This window comes from Podarcis bocagei, assembly GCF_964188305.1.
Source record: "Podarcis bocagei genome assembly, chromosome: 12".
In the NCBI taxonomy this organism is placed as follows: Eukaryota; Metazoa; Chordata; class Lepidosauria; order Squamata; family Lacertidae; genus Podarcis; species Podarcis bocagei.
In genome coordinates, this window is record NC_138137.1 from 37,703,920 (window position 1) to 37,717,833 (window position 13,914).

Genomic DNA, 13,914 nt, shown 5'->3' on the forward strand with positions numbered 1-13,914 from the left:
TAGAGAAATGTATGAAACACATCACTTGAATAGGGAGGCAAAAGGCTGACATTTCTTACCAAATGCTAAGAAAAGAATGCCTAGAACAGCATCATTCTTGATGTGTGGTGGAATTAAACATAGGTTAATTATCTCCATAATTTCTGTTGCAATTTGTAGAACACATTTTCCTTTAGCTGTCTAGACATTGCATTAGTGCTATACATTACCATTCTGCAGGTGCCAAACACTGCTAATTTATCATTAAGCAATTCAGTATTTGTCAATAGTGTTTACAACTGCAGAATACTCAGCAAATTCAGTAGGTGGCATTCAGTGATTTATCCAAAAGAGGGATTTTCTATTGCCTTGAAAGGGAGGTACAAATATGACAAAAGGAAGCTTTCTGTATTGACTAAGTTTCTTTCCCCCTCCACATCCATTTCTACAGATAAGCCAAGCTGCAACCTTATGCGCACTTAGTAAAGGTAAGGGGACCCCTGACCATTAGGTCCAGTCGTGACCGACTCTGGGGTTGCGGCACTCATCTCGCTTTATTGGCCGAGGGAGCCGCTTCCGGGTCATGTGGCCAGCATGACTAAGCCGCTTCTGGCGAACCAGAGCAGCGCACGGAAACGCCGTTTACCTTCCCGCTGGAGTGGTACCTATTTATCTACTTGCACTTTGATGTGCTTTTGAACTGCTAGGTTGGCAGGAGCAGGGACCAAACAACAGGAGCTCACCCCGTCGCGGGGATTCGAACCGCCAACCTTCTGATCGGCAAGTCCTAGGCTCTGTGGTTTAACCCACAGCGCACTTACCAGGGAGTAAATCCTTTTGAGCTCACTTCTGGAAGAAAAAAATCTGTATAACTAAGCTGTGAGCATTTGTTCACTTTGGTCTGCAGGTGGACCCAGATCTCTGGGCTCAGGGGTTTAACTGGACTTATTTGTAGGAATGGAAAGTTTCCTTCTGTCCTGTGAGTTACCACATATCACCAGCTCAATTCAGTTTACATTTAAAGGCAAAACCAATTTGGCACTTTCTAAAGCAGTATACAAAGTGAGATGTAGCCATCCTTCAAAATTCAAATTTTCCCCAATTCTCAAGCTAAGTAATGTGTTCAAATATGCAAATACCAAGATAAAACTTTGCATCACAATTCACAGATTAATGAAAATAAATGTACAAAAAATGCTTTTAGGGGATATATGCCAAAATGTGCAAGCTAGGCAAAATTGCATGCAGAAATGTGTTTATTAGGAGAAAAGCGCACTAAAATGCTGGTGAATTTTCATGATGACTTTTAAAAAAGAAATTGCAAGCTGGTGTGGAAATGTGGAGAACTGACCTTCAAATTGGAAAAACTAGAAACAGAAATTGAAATATGAAATATGCTCCTATACCAGTTTGTGCTGGTTTCATAAGAAGCGCAAAAATGTACTCATACATACGAGTCCAAGAAGGAATCTGCTGCCCATTCTTTGCAGAATGGCAAAAAAGCACCGTAATAGAGTGCAAAGAAAGAAAAGGAAAGAAGATGAACTTCTTTGCCAGCACTTAAAAGTGGAAAATTCAGCATAAGCTGATTTGTAATTCATGTAATGACCTTTCATACACTGCAGTTGTATGACATTTTCTCTCAAAGCAGTTTTTATTCTCTGTGTATGTGGGCATGAGAAAGAAGCGGGGAGCTGGGGAAGAAAATGCAAGTTATCCCTTTGGATGAATAGGGGACACAATAGCTCACAAGTGTGATGCAGGATGTAAACAAGTCCCAGGAACTAGCCTGATGCAGGATACAGGAGAACATTACAGCGGCTCTCATAGAGCTTATTTATAAAATGGCACGTGGGAAGACAACTTACCGCAACTCTTTTACAAGAATTGGTTCTCGGCCCATCATTATCTGATGACATCCTGGCTTCATCACATTTAGATGCCCATGCTACTACTGTTTAGGGTAGTTTGCAGCAGCATGCAATCTTCTCCAAACCAATGCATGATGGTGCCTTCATATGATTTCTGCAATACAAACCAGCCATGAGCAGCCTCATCTATGTGGGCCAGAAAAGAGAGACTATGTGACACTTGGGAAGGTACTGTGTAGTTCTGGGGCCAACGTTTCCAGGTGATGGGGGAAATATTCTGTCTGAGATATTGGCAAGCAGCAGCCAGGCAGAGTTGACAATAAACTGACCTGGTATAAGGCACCTCCTCCTTCTTCTTTTCCATTTGCCAGTGTGGTGTAGTGGTTAAGAGTGGTAGACTTGTAATCTGGTGAACAGGGTTCGCGTCTCCACTCCTCCACATGCAGCTGCTGTGTGACCTTGGGCTAGTCACACTTCTCTGAAGTCTCTCAGCCCCACTCACCTCACAGAGTGTTTGTTGTGGGGGAGGAAGGGAAAGGAGAATGTAGCCGCTTTGAGACTCTTTCGGGTAGTGATAAAGCGGGATATCAAATCCAAACTCCTCTTCTTCTATGATTTTAAAACTCTCCACGTGGAGCTTTCCCATAGAGAAATCTACATGAAAGTAGCCACCCCCTTGACCCATTGTTATGTATTTTTAGCCACCACTTCCCAGGGATTCACTTGGGACATGATGTCCCTTTCTTTTCAATCCATAACATTCATATGGATTGTGGACAGGAAGTGGTGACTGTCAGTGTGTCATGCTGAGCCAAGCATTACTTCCTCTACATCAGAGATGGGGAGCCTGTGACCCTCTAGAACTTGTTGGACTACAACTCCCATCATCCCTGCCCATCGACCATGGTGGCTACAGCCAATGGGCAGTGGAGTACAACAGCAGCTGGAGGGTCATAAGTTCCCTATCCGTACTCTATATCCTTGGATGCATTCATGGAAATGTACCATGGAGGCCGTTCTGGAGTGTCTTAACCAGGCTCTGCAGTAAGGCTAATGCTGGAGTGTGGCAACATCTGGACAAACTGGAGGATGGTGAAATTTGGGCGAGTTGGTGCTTTTTCTCTTTGCCTTTTCATCACTTGCCATCCATATGTGACTGCTACCCAGCCTGACTTTCTATTTGTCTTTGTATCTCCTCCCTGATCCTGTTCCTCCCTCACCCTGTCTCCTTTTTTCTTTACAGAGTACACATGGCTTCACCCCCACTCTAAAATCCTCATTGTTCTTCCAAATTAAATCAATTACTCTATGCTTTACAGGCAGGAGAACTGATCAGGGATTGAAAGCCCAGGACAAGAGGAGAAAAATGCAATCAAGAACCATTGCTTCTAAGAGTGAGAGCAAAGTATTTACTTAGAAAATATATACAGATCACGTACGCAGAAAAATCTCTAAATGGTGCACATAATAAAATTATCAAAAAAGATAAAAGTCAGCAACACCTTTAAAAAAAAAGAGTGTACATAAAATAAGTATCAGTAAAGCACAATATAAAACCAGCTAAAACTTCTGAAAGCAAATGTACATTACTAAATTATATGACTAGGAAGACTTGATGAAACAAAGTTTTCAGCAGGTGTTTAATGTGGCAAGGACTGTGAATAGGCAAGGGCAATCTCTCAAGTAAACTGGTCCCAGGCTGTTAAAAGGCTTGGAGGGGTTGTCTATAGTTTGGGGATTTCAGTGAATAACTTTCTTTTTTAGCTTTACAAATGACAGTGACAGTTCTAATCACGGAGGGTAGTCTGTTCTCAGCTAGAAAACATATGTATAGAATTGTTCATTATCTGCAAAGCAAGAAAATGAACAATATGCAAGGAAAACACAATATAAATGTAAATAAACATCCATAATTCTTTCTTTCTTTTAATGGAGTGAAAGCAATTCTCTATTGAAGTATTTTTAAATCTCTTTTTCAACACAAGCTTTTTCTGCCTCTTAGCAGGGAATTGCTTCCACACACCCACACACCTCCTCCAAACACTCAACCCCAAAAGTACAATAAAAGTACGATAAAAATGTTTTAGTCCTAGACATGTTGTGGTCCTACTGGAAGTTGCTTCTAAATTGCCACTTCTCTTTGCCATTTTTCTCTTGCTGTGGCTTCTCTTAAGGGAACACCTCAGAATAATTCTATCATAACATTTTTTTCCACAGGGAAATTGCCACTCTTCAGTCATTGCAAGACTAATGTTAGGAAAAGGGACAATGCGGACCTGTGATATGGATGAAGAGCAGGCATCTACATTCCACTGGTTCCAGTGGAAACTTGCATAGATTCAGGGGAAAACCTTTGACATGTTTTGTGTCAGTTACTCAAATGCACCCTTTTCAGTGAAATGTTGTTGAAATAGCTCTGTCGATTAGGACAAATAAATGCATGTGATAATGAAATAATATTAGTACTGTAGTTGTAATAGTACCCACCCTTCACCAGCAGGTCCCTGGCTGGGTTACAATTTAAAATTCTGTATTAAAAACAAGTTGACCCTGAATGGGATGGGACTCACTGGCGCAAAATTCCACTACATCTTCCTCTGTTTTTGTCTGCCCATGGCAGCCATTTTGTAGCAAGGTATGATTACTGGCACCTCAATTTTTTTTTACTAGAAAAAGAAGAAGAGAGCACAGGATATATTTGTTAGTTAACTATATTTCCTCAAATTTTCCAGCACCTTTTAAAATTTGAAGCAAGACTTCAATTTACATTTTGAAAAAGAATCAAGATACAGCTTTTGGGCTGTGTCCAGACTTAGTCATACCTGGAGTAGGTGCATTGAAATCAAGTTAGATCCAACCCAGTGGTTTCTTTTATTTTCATTTTTCCAGCAAGATGCAGCATGTGCTCTTTTTATTAGGGGGAAAACACACAGTTGTTATATATTCAGTTCTTGTGGTTTCTTCAGACAAATGCAGAATAGGGATGGAATGTATGAAACAGTAAGCCATCATAATTTATTGCTTCAATGATGCCCTCTAACAGAAATGAGGGCTGCCTGGTTAAAATCAGTAAGCCCCACTGGACACAGTAGAGCAGGCATAGGCAAACTCGGCCCTCCAGATATTTTGGGAATACAACTCCCACCATCCCTAGCTAACATGACCATTGACCCGCGATGATGGGAATTGTAGTCTCAAAACACCTGGAGGGCCGAGTTTGCCTATGCCTGCAGTAGAGCTTACTACTGCATAAATATGCCAAGGAGTGCTCTGCAAGGCTTTAGTCCTATGCCCTTGCATAGGAGTTAGCCCTATTGAACACAGTAGGATTTACTTCTGGGTAAACATGCAGAGGATTGCACCATAACCGAGCGCAACCTTGGCTTGGAGTTCCACGTATTCACTGATATTCCACATACTTTGCCAAATGTTTTCTCTTTCTTCTGCAGTAATTCCTCCCATTCCTTTTTGTTTTTTGCTTCCTTTCCTTGGACTTCAGGTAAAGAAACATCTTGTACTGATACAAATTATATGTACTCTGATCCTTAATAATTGCTTTCCTTCTAATTCAATTGCTGCTGTGACCATTTCATCCAGTCAGATAAAGTGAACAGTAGCCATTGATTTTTGCAAAGCCTCCAAAAATGTTGCACTTATCATAATGATTATCCTAAATGTAGATTCCTCTGCCCCTCCCAGTAAGAAAATAAATCCTTTGAGTTTACTGTCAGTGTTCTCTAGACTCATTATTTTGTAAACTCTGTAATTCGTAGTGATCAGCATACTTCCCAATGGCTGTAAAATTAAGAGCCAGTGTTACTACGACAGAGGCAAACCTGTTTAGTTTGACCCTGGTCTGCCTCAACCATGTAAACAGGAACTATGGAGCATGTCCACATTTCAGTGCAACCTTCCCTAACCTGGTGCCTGCCAGAGATTGTCAGACTACAATCTCCATCATCCCCAACCATTAGTCATGCAGATTGGGGATGATGGGAGCTGGAGTAAAGTGATATTTACAGAAACCTAGAGGAGTGTTTAAAAAAGTGATTTCTCCCCCACACCTGCAGTCCAAAGTGGCGCAGCCTATTCTCTAATTTCAGAATTCCACCACTGTTTTCCCACCTCATTCTGCTGCCTGTGAACTGTAGGACCAGGCCTTGGTCATTGTGGGTGTATCCATCTGGTGTCCCTTAACTGATGGGAGGTGTCCATCAGCTGAACAGGAAGAAAGGCCATTTTTGGTGACTCCTGCCCACCCCACCCCCGATACCCTTTAGTGGATCCCCCAAGATTTGGGAGAAGATTTGGATGCTGTGGGACTGCAAGAAGGAAAGACAATCTCAGAAAATTGCCTCCCTTCTCATTTTGCTGACTGATGCCTTCCGCCAGCAGAGAAATACCAATTGAATATCTGGCATCCAATAATAATAATAATAATAATAATAATAATAATAATAATAATAATACAAACCTTTTATTTATATCCCGCCCTCCCCAGCCGGACTCAGAGTGGCTAATAAGAGTAAAATAATACAACATTCTAAAATCATTTCATTATAAATATATTCCATTATTAAGGACAATAGGACATGTTGTTGTAATATTTCTACTTTTACCTCACCATTTTCTTCCCTCAACATGAGTCAGATTTCTTCTAGGATACTGGTTTCAACTGGGTTCTGGAAAGCCCAGAAACATTTTCCTCAGAAGCTTATTACCAGTGAGATGGTTGGCAATGGCATATACGTTTTCTTGAAAGGCAGTTTGCATCCTATTGCTGGTCTTCCCCTCCAGGAACAGGGAAAGCAGCAACATAGGAAACTGCCTTATACTAAGTCAGGCTGTTGGTCCATCTAGCTCAGTACTACTGACACTGACTGGCAGTCTCTCTCCAGTGTTTCAGAAAAGAGTCTTTCCCAATCCCTGGAGATGTTGGGGATAGAACCTAAAGTTCATTCTCACAGTGAGGCCCAACAGGCCCAGTCAACATCCCACACCCTGCATAAGCAGGAGTTTCATGACTGTCAGGCTTGTTGGTGTTCCCTAGAAGTGTTCCCTAAAGCTACAAAATCTGAAATATGAATGGTTTCTAATAGCCGTAAGTGAAGACATTAGAGGTCTACTGTAGGATACCTACAGTTAATGTTTCCAAGTAACCTTCTCTGTCTTGATTTTGTTGATGAGTAGTCTTCACTTTCAGAAAGAATGAACACTATTTCAGAGTGATGTGATGAGTGCAGCAGTTCTTGTTTCAGTGAAGAAATCCACTCAGTTTCCATTCTTTCTTTCTAAAAAAAGGAATTGTAGTGAATTTGCAGTCTGAATAAAAAGTTAAGGCCGCAATAATTCTGCACACAGAGAGCACAGGAACTTCAGACAAAGCACTCCTAAATTAGGCTAATATATGTGTTTCGTTCCAAGGGAGCCAAGCAATAAAATCCTTGAAGCAACCATTACCATAAGGTAATTGACTGTATCTGCAAGTTAAACGTTCCAAGAAAGAGACAAAGTTATTTCCAACTGACAAGGTCAGTTATCACCTGTCTGCATCCCCACTGGTGAGTGTTACTGTGAGTAACTTTCAACTCAAAATAGCAAGCAAAACTCGGAAGGTTTTTCAAATTACCCTTTTTACATACTTCAAAATAAACAAATGTAACAAGCTTTTATTGCTATGTAGGCCCATGCGATTAATTGCAGCCTTGAAGTCTGACCTTCATCTTCACACACCTACTGGGGCATTGTATGGGGAGTTAACCAGCACTGAGGACCCACTGTGGTGCAAGACCACTGCAACTGAGACCACTGATGACTTGAGATGGTGACTGGCAAGCACAGTCCCCCTGAACTAGGGCCGAGAGCTGTTTATCCTTCAGGACCCCTCAAGGGGAGGTACCCCTTATTATCTATATCCTGAAGCCAAGGTGGAATGGTGACATGTCCTCTTAAAATGGTGGCGTGTCCACCGGCCTGTCCATCTCCAAGATCTCACTAGGCTTTGAAAGATGAAGAGGCCCTGAGATCTTGTGGGAGGGTCGCCCTCTTCCTCCAGCCATGGTGTCCTTGGTGCAACCCTGCAAATCATTCAATGGTTTCAACAGGTTTGCTGGGCCACAATTTATTGTACACTCAAAGATTTCTCCTGACCACTAAAGGGGCCTAATGATCTAAGAGAAGTAGATGTTACTATTTTTAAGTGCCGTTGAGTGCTGTAATGATCACTTACAAAGGCTGCTGCAATTCCTGACCCGTAACCCAGATGTTTTATTTTTTAATAAGTTCAATTAATTTTTCAATTATCTGGAACGAGCTAAAAGAAGAGAATGGAAGCGGGGGATGAGACACAAGCTACTTTCAGGGAGATGGAGAAGACTGTCACTTTTTAATTAGCGAGGGCTTCCTGTGAGGCAAAGCTGCCTTGGAGACATTTTCTGAAGAGGCTGCCTTAGCCCTTGCACCAAGAAGATGTTGTCAGGACGATAATTATAACAAATATACAGACAGAACTCCTGGATGCTTTCAGACTAAAGAAGCATAATGAAACAGACGTGATAACTGAATGAACTCTCAGCTGACCCTCCTCGCTCCTTCTAGCAGGTGACAAAGGCCTCTAGCAGTAAGACAAGGGGAATTAAAATAAGAAAAGCTTGTAATAATTATGGAGGCCAGCAGGGAAATGAACACTCTAAAAAGACAAGAAACAGCAAGGTGGAATTACTCAAGCAGCCTCATAAAGTACATTTATTTTGAAGTTTGCATAATGCCTGTTAAGGTGTGTTTCAGAATCCTTAAGGTAACAATGCAGATAAAGTTGGGGGCGGGGGTTTAAGCAAAAAGCAAAATGTTTTTGGGTTGTATCCATTAATGATTTGCACTAGTAGAAAGTGTTTCCACTTGTGCGAGGCAAGGCACCTGATTTTCACTGATTTCCCCCATCGTAGTGATGAATAGCATTATTAGTCTATGCTCTGGGGCGGTGGTGAAGGATACAAATGTTCTGATGAACACTAGTGGACCCCTTGCTGATGAATTCAGCAGGTGAGGATCTGAGAACTCTAGAAAGAGAGCAGGTACATAGGTGGAGGTGGCTGCCATTGGGATTATCAATTCAAATATAGCAAAAGGTTGTCATGATTACGTCCTTGAAATGAACCCATCAATCAACCATCATGACTACCCGGTAATGGGTCTCACACATTCCAATGAGATTTAAGCATGACATGTTTTTTTCTGGATGAAGCCCATTTTGTGCCATGTTAAAGGTGGGGCTTGTCGATCAGAAGGTTGGCGGTTCAAATCCCTGCAATGGGGTGAGCTCCCATTGCTCGGTCCCTACTCCTGCCAACCTAGCAGTTTGAAAGCATGTGCAAGTAGATAAATAGGTACCGCTCCAGCGGGAAGGTAAACGGCATTTCCGTGTGCTGCTCTGGTTCGCCAGAAGCAGCTTAGTCATGCTGGCCACATGACCCAGAAGCTGTCTGCGGACAAACGCTGTCTCCCTCAGCCAGTAAAGTGAGATGAGTGACCCAACCCCAGAGTCCTCCGCGACTGGACTTAACGGTCAGGGGTCCCTTTACCTTTACCTAAAGTTGAAACTGTATCAATACAAAGCTGCCTTTCCCTGAGACATACCCACTGGTCCTTCCATCTCATATTGTCTACAAAGCATCTCTCCATAGTTTCAGACAGAGATTCTCTTCCAGCCTTACCTAGAGATGCCAGGGGCTGAACCTGGGACCTTCTGAATGCAAAGGAGGTGGTCTGCCACTCAGCCATGGCCCCTCCATTTAGCCCTGATGTTGTTGGACTCCAATTCCCATCAGTCCCAGCCAGCATGGCCAGTGGCCAGGGATGCTGGGAGCTGAGGTACAACAGCATTTGAACCATAGATCCCCCATCCCTGTGCTAGAAACTTGTGCTCACTGCAGCGCAGCTCACCTATAAAACAAAGTTGAGATGTGGGGTAACCTGCTATTTTGTGCCATGTCTCATTTGAGATTTTATCCTTAGTTCTGTAATGTTCTAAGGAACGGTTGTTGCTGTCAAAAGGAAGGGAAACAGTTATCAGTGGAACAGAGCTATAAAAGGATATTTCCTTTCTCTCCCCCTGGGCTGTTTGCAGCAAGAGAATATGCAATACCTCCATTTCTTTTGTTCTCTAGTTGGAATAAGCAGCTCAGCTGCCTCTTGAGGAATAAAAGAACCAAGAACTGATTTGCAATAGTGTTGGAATCTTTTTATTTTATTTACTTTTTAATGGCTGTGCTCATCAGCGGTTACTGAACTACCCAGGCAACAAGGCTGCAAATTTTCTGCTTCACTCTTTTTGCAAAAACAGGGGGAAGGATGCTTACCAAGGTTTTTTAAACACTTAGATAATAATGCAAATAATATTGCATTCAGTCAATGTTAGAAACCTTAGGATTTGGGTTTATCGGGTACAGTATTAAAAGCAGCTTTTAAAACAGGTAGGGTTTTTTTTTGTTTCAAATAGTAATTTTTTAAAAACCCTCTCTTGCTTTGGATCTCTGCATTACTGAGAGGATTGAATTAAATTATTAAACACGAGGAGTCTTCCATAAACTTTGACAATTGCAAATGTGGTATTTGTATTGGATACAGGGTTTTCTACTATCCAGGCTTGTAGTCTTGTGGATGCAGAGATGAGTTCAAAAACATTTACCGGTAGTCACAATGCATCAGTGACTAAGCTTCTAGCCAGCTACAATTGCTTATTTGGTGCTTTGCTCTGCTTTTTACTCTTTGTTTCTGGTCGCTTGCTGGGGTTGTGGTGGGAATTGTTTTCTCCTGGTGGACTTGCCTTTTTGTCCCCACTATCAAGATAAAGTGTCACCAGGCAGATTAAGTTTAGCATGACAAAAGCACTCCAGTTGTTGGGGGAGGGGTTTCTAAGCCAAACTGCCAAGGATCCCTCCATCCAGCCTACTTCTGGGAAAAAAGCAAAGGAGCTGTAGAGTTACTTTCCCAAAGCCTGAGAATTCAGTCTTTAAACAAAACTTGTGAAATTCCATTAGAACACAAAAAGTTTAAGATCTATGCAGCTTAGCATCTGGGGAAGATTTTAAGGAGAAATTCCAGGGGAAACACTTTTCAGAACAGTGAAATTTCAGTATATATGACATTTATTGGGGGGAAAGGAGGAAACAGATCACACAAACAGAATATAAAATCAAATCAAAGAGTCAATCTAACTCTCCTAGCAACAATTTAGCTACTTCTGTAGAGTCTTGGGTTTTAGAGAATGTGCAGAGTTCTTTGCAGAAAAGATGGCCTGAGAATACTAGCCTCTTGCAGAACATCTGTGGTCACCTAAATTGTATGGTTCTGAAGGAGACAAAGGTGATGTGATGCCCTACACATTTATGGGAATCTGATGCCAGTAAAAGTGTTTTATGAATCAGTGGCATCCCTGGTCTAGGTAGTTCAGGTACCTAGTACAGTATGTATTTAAATGATGAGCCTAACTTCTTAATGGTTTTGAACTTCCATCATAAAAGTTCAGACCAGTTAGACTACTGTGTGGGAGAGAGGGAGAGAGGAGAAGGAATTAAATTGGAAAGGGGGATTGGAGATAAAACCAAGGATATTGGTTTATTCAGGTGGTGGTCAGCAGGCATCCTGAGTGTCAGAAGCTTTAGATGATACTGTTGATCTTCTGTGGAATATGTTATACCCTTCTTCATGGAAGCACAATCAATTATGCAAATAAATCAAAACAAAAATAGGCTCAATAATATGTCTAATTCAGATCACATAATTTATTAGTTTTCATTGGCACAAAATTTTGGGATACTTTGAATGCAGAATGTGGATTTTTCTTCTTGTTCAGGGATATTTTTCACAGTTCCAAGTACTATGAACATTTGAGTTGGAAGATCATTGTTGTTATTTGCCATCAGACAATTAAACAACTCAACTTACTGTTCAGCTCAGTAGCGAAAGTCTTTGAAACTAATTATTACTGCAATTATACATGCAATCTTCCCCAGGCTGCAATAGCCTTTCCAGCTCTGAGTCAATTAATAAAATACCCTCTACCACGAAACTTCTACTAATAAACGATAGTCACTTTTTTTTTTTACTGGCAATGAATTGGCTTTTAATTTTTATTCTGTTCCTTTATGAGGAAGTTAATATTTAATAATTCATGTTTCTGCTGCCTCTAACTAAAAGATGGACAGATGTAGAAGAAGGTAGTCAATATTCAGGTACTCCTGAAGTTTACTTACATTTCAGAGGAGTGTCCAACAGTTAAAATCCTCTTCCTATAGGTCAGGGGCATCAGGCCAGGTACACAATACTCTGAAACAAACTTTTTCATTACTGGGGATCCCAAGGTCCTGGGGTGCAGGGACTTGAACTCCTTTCCATAGAGTCAGTGGCACAAACCACCTCTAAAACCCTGTTTAAGGGTAGCACACCCCAATATAGTCCTTTTTAGGGGGGAATCCTAAAGGATTAGAACAGAAGATGGGCCTTCCAGTGAAAAGCAGGTGGAACAACTGTCCTGTTTTTGTGATGACAGAAAATAGGCTCTATATTCTATGATGTTGGAGGAGACTCTTGAGAGTCCCATGGACTGCAAGAAGATCAAACCTATCCATTCTTAAGGAAATCAGCCCTGAGTGCTCATTGGAAGGACAGATCGTGAAGCTGAGGCTCCAGTACTTTGGCCACCTCATGAGAAGAGAAGACTCCTTGGAAAAGACCCTGATGTTGGGAAAGATGGAGGGCACAAGGAGAAGGGAGTGACAGAGGACGAGATGGTTGGATAGTCTTCTCGAAGCTACCAGCATGAGTTTGACCAAACTGTGGGAGGCAGTGGAAGACAGAAGTGCCTGGCATGCTCTGGTCCTTGGGGTCACAAAGAGTCGGACACGACTAAACGACTAAACAACAACAACAATGATTATGAAAAGACAGTCTTGATAGTAAAAAAATTAGCAATTAGATATTAGCCCTTGTGAAGTAGAAGAAATGGGGCTTTATAGTAGGCACCATGTGACTTAAACTGCAGGTGGGAAACATGTGGCTCTCCAGAGGTTGCTGTGGCCCTCCAATCACCATGGCCAATGGCCATGGAAGATGAGAGTTGTAGTCCACCAACAATGCTGAAGAAGCACTACTTGTAAACTACTTTGTAGCCTAATTTGGCATTACACAGCACTTACATTAATAAACAACAACATCTGGAGGGCTACAGTTTGACTTAACACATGGATGTGAAAATGCTAATGATATTAATATTTTTGGTATTTTACCTTGTTTCTAAGTTTTGATGATTGTCTAATTAAAGTGCTTATAAGCCAATTACTATTAGATATCTTTTTAAATAAATCTAAGCAGTCTGCAACTTAAAAATAAAGATCACCATTAAAACAAAGAATACTATAAAACCAGTAAAATTCAGAGAATTTAGACAAATGAAGGTCCAAACAGGGGCCTGCAATATTTCAGGTAGAATTCAGGTAACACGAAGTCATATTATTAATACTATAGCTTTGTATTTATTATTTGCTAAAATAATATTGTTTGCCAAAATAGCACTGTTATGTATTTCAGCATTCAGAAAACATGACACACAGTTGCTCTGGTGAGAGAAATCTTTGTGGACTGGCTTTTCCCTGCTGCCTCCATCAATGACTATGTCACTTTTTAACACGCTTTATGAAAATATACATTGATATAATAAGAAAGACACATTCAGTTATAGAAGAACTCCATCAATGTCATTTTTAATTGAGAGCGGTCAGAGCTGTCACAGGACTGTCACTTCTATAATGGACATGTTGAAACATGGAGGAATTACTAAGGCGATACAGACAGAAGTCTATGAAACTGACTGAGTGCTGGGGAGGGGCTGCAGCTCAGCAACAGATCATCTGCTTTGCATGCAGAAGGTTCCAGGTTCAGGTCCTGGCATCTCCTGGTAGGACTGGGAGAGGCCCTTGTCTGAAATCCTGCTCTGAGTTACATAGACCAGTAGTCTGGTTCTGTATAAGGCAGCTCTCCCTCTGATCTATGCACCAAAGGAACATAG

At 41.4% G+C, this 13,914-nt stretch overlaps 1 long non-coding RNA gene across 1 annotated transcript in view; it reads right to left on the reverse strand.

Annotated features, from left to right (window-relative positions):
- LOC308569418 overlaps positions 1–13,914 on the reverse strand; it is a 93,118-nt gene that overhangs the window by 2,848 nt on the left and 76,356 nt on the right. Inside the window, exon 6 of the long non-coding RNA XR_014000706.1 lies at positions 1,848–2,004. This is a non-coding gene — a long non-coding RNA (uncharacterized lncRNA). The remainder of the gene's footprint in view (positions 1–1,847; positions 2,005–13,914) is intronic.